At 35.9% G+C, this 7,961-nt stretch overlaps 1 pseudogene; it reads right to left on the minus strand.

Annotated features, from left to right (window-relative positions):
* Positions 1 to 6,243: 6,243 nt before the first annotated feature.
* LOC117097127 lies at positions 6,244 to 7,143 on the minus strand (annotated as a pseudogene).
* Positions 7,144 to 7,961: the final 818 nt, after the last annotated feature.

The following is a 7,961-nucleotide window of genomic DNA, read 5'->3' on the forward strand; positions in this document are numbered from 1 at the left end:
ACTTCAAACTATACTACGAGGCTACAGTAACCAAAACAGCATGGTACTGGTACCAAAACAGAGATATAGACCTATGGAACATAACAGAACCCTCAGAAATAACACCACACACTTACAACCATCTGATCTTCGACAAACCTGATAAAAACAAGAAATGGGGAAAGGATTCCCTATTTAATAAATGGTGTTGGGAAAACTGGCTAGCCATATGCAGAAAACTGAAACTGGATCACTTTCTTACGCCTTATACAAAAATTAATTCAAGATGGGTTAAAGACTTAAAAGTAAGACATAAAACCATAAAAACTCTAGAAGAAAACCTAGGCCGTACCATTCAGGACCTAGGCATGGGCAAAGACTTCATGACCAAAACACCAAAAGCGACAGTAACAAAAACCAAAATTGACAACTGGAATCTAATTAAAGAGCTACTGCATAGCAAAAGAAACTATCATCAAAGGAACAGGGAACCCACAGAATGGAAGAAAAATTTTGCAATCTATTTATCTGACAAAGGGCTAATATCCAGAATCTAAAAGGAACTTAAACAAATTTACAAGAAAAAAACAAACAACCCCATCAAAAAGTGGGCAAAGGATATGAACAGACACGTCTCAAAAGAAGACATTTATGTGGCCTACAAACCTATGAAAAAATGCTCATCATCACTGGTAACTAGAGAAATGCAAATCAAAACCACAATGAGATACCATCTCACATCAGTTAGAATGGTGATCATTAAAAAGTCAGGAAACAACAGATGCTGGAGAGGATGTGGAGAAATAGGAACACTTTTACACTGTTGGTGGGAGTGTAAATTAGTTCAACCATTGTGGAAGACAGTGTGGTGATTCCTCAAGGATCTAGAACCAGAAATACCGTTTGACCTAGCAATCCCATTACTGTGCTATACCGAAAGGATTATAAATCATTCTACTATAAAGACACATGCACACAAATGCTTGCTGCAGCACCATTCACAATAGCAAAGACTTGGTACCAACCCAAATGCCCATCAATGGTAGACGGGATAAAGAAAATGTGGCGCATATATACCATGGAATATTATGCAGCCATAATAAAAAATGAGTTCATGTCTTTTGCAGGGACATGGATGAAGCTGAAAACCATCATTCTCAACAAACTAACACAGTAACAGAAAACCACACACTAAATGTTTTGACTCATAAGTGGGAGTTGAACAATGATAACATATCGGCACAGGAAGGGGAACATCACACATGGCGGCCTGTCGGGGGCTGGGGGGCAAGGGAAGGGATAGCATTAGGAGAAATATCTAATGTAGATGACGGGTTGATGGGTGTAGCAAACCACCATGGCACATGTATACCTATGTAACAAACCTGCACGTTCTGCACACATATCCCAGAACTTAAAGTATAGTGAATAAATAAATAAATAAATAAAAATAAAGCTTGAAAAAAATTACAAATAAACTCGAGTTTGACAGACACTTTTTGAGCTTATGCTGTGGCAGGTTACACTTAGCACCTCTGAGAAGACTCAGAGCTCAGACTTTGACAGGACCACATCCAGTTAGCCTCTGAGCTAACCTCCAAAGCATTGCCCTCTAGTACTGGCACTGCCCTCTAGCATACAGGAAACTTATGTGTTCGTAGAGAACTGCCCACATAAAGGTACACCTCAAACGTTAATTTCCACAGACTTTTCTTTCCACAGAAGCCTGCGTCCATCCTAATTAAGCACCTAGACTTTAATATTTTGGAACTCACTCACAATGTGGTTAATGTATTTGGTCTATCAAGTATGTTCTCTGCGAAATTTGTTTACATAATTCACCCCCTCTTTAAGCGTTGTGAACCAAAAGAAATCTCTTTATATGACAATAAACCATGTGATCTGTGAAATCATGCTTTGATTATCTCTATTTTAACCATACAAAACAGGAGGGGAAGTGTTTTGTATGTATTTAGTAACGAGAGAATAGAAGTTAAGTGGAACTGAATCAAAGACGAAAAGAATCAGAGATTATTTTCTTAGAGGGAAAATTTGAAGCCATAGGATAGACTGAGGAATGAAAAGAAGTAAGTAAATGAATGACTTAAAAATTTCCTGAGGTGTGATGATGGCTCATCAATGATTCAACAATAGGATTTTTTCCTACAAACGGGACAGGACATAAAATAAAAGTTAATTATTCTTTGTCCTTAGAACAATGTCTTGTACACATTAAGCTCAATAAATATATGTTGATTAAATATGAATGCATGCAGGAGATAAGATTCTATCTAAAGATGTGAAAAGTATGACTATAAACTAAAGCAGTGTGATTTCACGTAATAAAAGTACATGTTAAAGCTAAGATAAAATTCAATGAAAACAAGTAACTCATGAAAACATGAAAAATGATATATAAAATATAAATTCAAATTAAGACATTCTTCTAAAAATTTTATTATATTGTATTTGATTTCCTTAAAACATGAATGAATTAGATCTAAATTAACTAAGTGCTTACGGTTTGTATGTTTGCATTTCCTTCATGTTTATGATTCTCTATAAGCACATTGCAGATCTCTGGAGGACAAGGATCTTTACTTTTGTTTAATTTGTATTTATTTATATGTTACAACGTATGATATTCATACATTAATATTTCACAAACTGATATACATAGCACAAAATATGTGAATTTAATTGTGTATATTTTAATTTATTGTTGCTAATAAAAATGCTGATAATTTCCTACTGTATAAAAGATAAACACAGTTTTGTGGCCACCACACTTCTTTCCTGATTTAATTCTATTTCTGTAGGTACCTTCCAAACCTATTTTGAGCTTTATGCATAATTAATTCAAAAATGTGATATTAAAACTCTGTTCACAGGTGGCCTAGACCTTTGAGATGTCAATCATTATCAGAGTATGATTGGAGAAAGAAGTGGTTCATAGAGAACTAAAACCAGGCTTGAAATACAATTATTTAAAGTCTTTAAACCAGGGCAACTCTAGGCTCATTTCACGTGAAATGTGTTAAACATATAGATTTATATTGAGATTTTAGAATATGACAGTGACAACAGAGCTCTTGTAAGTTTTGATAGATCTCCGAAGAGCCTAGGTTTTAAAATAATATGTATTAGCTGTAGTAAACACCTTTATGTATGATTTTGAAAGTTGATTATCCAATATTATGTTTTAAAGAACTTGTTTTTAAAAACATGTCAGTCATTCACTTGGAATCTACATATAACATGATAAAGCTAAGAACTTTGTTGAATCATGTCCCTGCCCCAATTAGCCCCACACTCTCCTTTCAATTCTCTTCAGCATAATAAATGTCTGTGCTACGCTTAACCATCTCTCAAGAATAACCTCTTAGAGAGTCTGAGAAATTCCATTTGAATGTTTAGCTATTGCCATTGTCAAGTGATGCTTCGGTAAGATAACCTTCCATTGTATATACAGACACATGCACAAATTCCCATAACAAAATCTAAAGGGATATGTTTTTGTTAAGTGACCACCTTGCATTATTTAATAGTTGGAGATCTTAGTAAAGCTCAGGAGCTATCTGGGTTTGAAAGGGCACATAAAATACCTAGTTGATCTCAGACTTTAGATTGTCACAGGAAGTTCATCTTCACTGGGAAGTAAAATAGCTGGTCCCACTCTGCATGCATTCATCCCTTCTAATGTGCATTTCCCCCATTTTTCTTTATAACATAACCTTGAAAAATGTGGCCAGCTAAAAGACTGTATGGTTGACTCTTGAACAATACAGGTTTCACTTGCCCTTACACACAGACGGAAAATACAGTATTGGCAGAATGCAAAACCTGAGTACAGAGAGCACTAACTTTCTGTGTTCATGGATTCTGCAGGGCAAATGTGGGTCTAGAGTATATGTGGATTTTCGTATTGGGGGTGGGAGAGTCTTGGAGCCAATCCCATGTATACCTTATACCTAGGACAACGGTATTTCCCAAACTCTCTTTCAGCATTATGTGCCCATATGATTAAATTCCAGGCAATGAGATGTAAGTAGAAGCATGTGAGACTTCTAGGAAGGATCTTTGAAAGCATAGGTACTGGCCTGGAATGTAGACATAAACGTTGAAGCTCTAGCAACTATCTGGTTTTTGAAATGACTTTGAATATGGAAACCATGCACAGGTGATGGTGGAGCCTGGGTTCCTAATATTTATGCTTCACCATCTCCTGTGCATCTCCTGTGCTGCCAAACCAGACCTGGACTTTCTATCTCTGTATTTCATTTAGATTAGAGTAAAATGAACTTCCCTCTTATTTAAGCTACTGTTATTTTTTCTTTCTTTTACATGCAGCTGAATATAATTTTAACTGATATGTCACATAAAAGCTATGAATACTAACCCAAAAAGTGGACTAATCAAAAATTTTCTCCCCTAACAACTTGCCCATATGTCTAAAATTCTCAACATTAAAATTAAGTTATTTTGGCATTAAGGTGTTATTTCTAAATGCTTATATTAAGATATATATGCTCCATAAGGGAGAACTAAGTAAGTTTGCTTAATAAGGGTCTAAGAGTAGAACTTTGAGAGTGGTAGAGATGGTGCAGGCATAATAATGGTGCCACAGGCAACTGGAGCTGTGTCTAGGGCAAAAAAGGAAAAGGACTGGGCATTGCAGATATGTTCACTTACTTCACACTATTGCCAATAAGGAAACATGACCTCATGGAAAATCTTTTCCTTAAAGTTAAGTTTTGCCTTAGAAATGATGTGATGCTAAATCATCTTCAAAATCTATTACATTTAAGAACTTTAAAAATAGCTCAATGTCTTAATATTTAACTAATTCAATAAATATATTTAAACTCTTAATATTTCTTGGTCTTTTAAAAATCTAAGTTCAGGCTGGGTGCGGTAGCTCACGCCTTTAGTCCCAGCACTTTGGGAGGCCGAGGCGAGCATATCACGAGGTCAGGAGATCGAGACCATCCTGGCTAATATGGTGAAACCCCATCTGTACTAAAAATGCAAAAAATTAGCTGGGCATGGTGGTGGGTGCCTGTAGTCCCAGCTACTCGGGAGGCTGAGGCAGGAGAATGGCGTGAATCCGGGAGGTGGAGCTTACAGTGAGGCGAAAGAGCACCACTGCACTCCAGCCTGGGCTACAGAGCGAGACCCCATCTTAAAAATTAAATAAATATATAAATAAAATAAAATAAATCTAAGTTCAAATTACTAATATATTTATCCTACTCCTGTCATTGATGTCTTATATGACCTGAAACATCCTTATGTTCTTGTCACTAGATTTCTCTAGTGTATTTGAAAACCGTGTTCTAAGGCTTGGTTGTGTCCATTTTTTAATTCAAAATTTAAATGAGACTTTATTAAGGTGATACTACCTATGGATGGATGGAGACAAGAGGGTATACTCTGAAGGCAAACTGCCTGGATTTGAAACTTGACTCTACAATTTACTAGCTATGTGAGCCTAAGAAAGTTGTTTAACCTCACCATGCCTCGTTTTTCTCATGTGTAGAAAGGAAATAATTATAATGCCTACCTCATAGGTTTATAGTGGCAATTAACTAAGTCAATTTTTATAAGGCATGTATAACTTGGCCTACATGTTTGCTAAATACATTAGGTATAATTTCAGTTAGTATATGAACACAATGTAGAATTGAAACATGAGTTTTAGATTCTTTTTTTGAAAATAAAAACCATGCTACTTTATTAAAATACTGAGTTTTATTTCATATGTATATTTTTGTCTCCCCACAATTTCCATGTCTGACCACCACTACTACTGTGTCCTACCATAACATTCCATACATACGTAAAACTAACCAAATGGTGGAGTTCCATCTTTAAAAACTAAAAAGGCATTTTTTAAAATTTTACTTTAAGTTCTGGGATACATATGCTGTACATGCAGGTTTGTTACATAGGTATACATGTGCCATGGTGATTTGCTGCACCTATCAACCCATCATCTGGGTTTTAAGCTCCGCGTGCATTAGGTATTTGTCCTAATGCTCTCCCTTCCCTTCCCCAGCACCTCCCAACAGACCCCGGTGTGTGATGCTCCCCTTCCTAAAACAGGCATTTTGGACAACACATTCTTGGCAATGGAACCTGGACAACATTTGTCAAACACAGTAGAAGTTCTCACTCTGCATTATAAAAAGGACAGCCAGATATCAATGGTTACAGAAATGAAATAAGATGGAAAATTTTAAACAAATTGTTTAAACTATTTTCTTAAAGAGACTTCCTCCGGTGCCAGAGACGTTGAATAGCCTCCTGGTCAGTCATCCACAAGCAATTCTTCACATAATTGATGAACTTGGCTTCCACTTTGAGAAGAGAACCACCTTTTTCTATACTGCATTTTTGCTTTAATGTTTACTACAGAACTATGTCCTTTATGTGTTTTGGGAGTTTTTTCCTGTTTTTTTTTGAAGAATTCTTGTCCTTTTGATCTTGGTGTTGATTTTTATCCTTTTGATCTTGGTGTTGACTCAAAAGGCTTTGAGTCTTTTCCATTCTGGTTTGACTTTGGGGCATTTTTGGCTGGAGTATCTCCTATTGATTTCTTCACTGGAGCTTTTTCTTCAGTTTTCTCATCATCAAAATCACCATCATCATCATCTTTATCATTATCAACATCATCTTATTCATCAGCAGCAGGTTTTACTTTTCTCTGTGGAACCTTGCTATCACCCCCAGGGGTAGATTGCCTTCCAGGTATACTTAAGAGTTTCACATCCTCCTCCTCTTTACCTTCTGACTCTGCATCTTCCTCCACAACTACTCAGTGCTGTCCACTAATATGCACTGACCCTGAACAACACTTCAATTATAAGACCACTGGTAGTGTTATTTCAAAGCCCTCAAAGGAAACTGTTGGCTGTACAGACATTTTCAAAGTTGCCAGTGTTACCTTAGTTGGGCTGCCTTCATAATTCATTGTCTCTGCTTCAACAATGTGCAACTTATCCTTTGCACCAGCCCCTAAACTGACCGTTCTTAAAGATAACTGGTGCTCATTTCATCATTATCCACCTTAAAGTGATAATCTTTGTTGGTCTTTAGTTCACAATTGAAAAGATAGTTCTGGGGCCTCAGGGGGCTCATGTCTGTGTCCATCAAATCTTTCATGGGATGGTGGCATGCACTTAGGTAGGAGAGAAGGCAGACAGACATAAATGACTACTGCTCCAGAGAAAGGCCATACAGGACGGAATCACACCACAGGGTTTAGATTCTAATATGGGTTCTACTACCTCCTAGTTGTATGATTTTGATCTATTTAAATTGTCTGAGACTCAGTTTCCTTACTTGGAAATGAGGATGATAAAACCAACCTTACAGGGTTATTATAATGAGTAAATAGGATGGCCAGGTAAAATACAGAATATGTATTCTGTATTTTAAATATGATTGTTCAGATAAAGAATGAATAATTTTTCAGTATAAGTATGTCCTTTGTAATATTTGGGATTATACTAATACTAAAATATTTCACTGTAATCAAAATTTAACTGTCCATCCTGTCTCTATCCTCCCTAAATCTGGCAACCTTATTAGTAAATGAGTTGGTTGCCTGTCTCTTCATTTTTCATAAGAGGACATCAATCTTATATATGTATAATATATGTAAAATATATATAGAATTCATATTGAAATAATCTTTCTGTGATTTTTTTTGTATGCAAGGAAAGTGTATACTATAGTTGCCTATATTACTTCCCCAATTCCCCAACATTTTCTTTTTAAATAGAGGTGAATAATACACCATCACCTAGATTAAGCTTAGCAATATCCTTTGTGGCTTTCATTGCCTTATTTTTCTATTAGAAAATAATTGTGACTCTATGAATTGCATAGTAACCAGGAAAACTCATTTGAATCGAGTTCTCTTAATGAATAATTATATAATTACACCTCTAGCAATAACTTGGTGCTAAAAACAAAAA

Source organism: Trachypithecus francoisi, unplaced genomic scaffold (assembly GCF_009764315.1).
Source record: "Trachypithecus francoisi isolate TF-2019V2 unplaced genomic scaffold, Tfra_2.0 Lachesis_group15, whole genome shotgun sequence".
Classification (NCBI taxonomy): Eukaryota; Metazoa; Chordata; class Mammalia; order Primates; family Cercopithecidae; genus Trachypithecus; species Trachypithecus francoisi.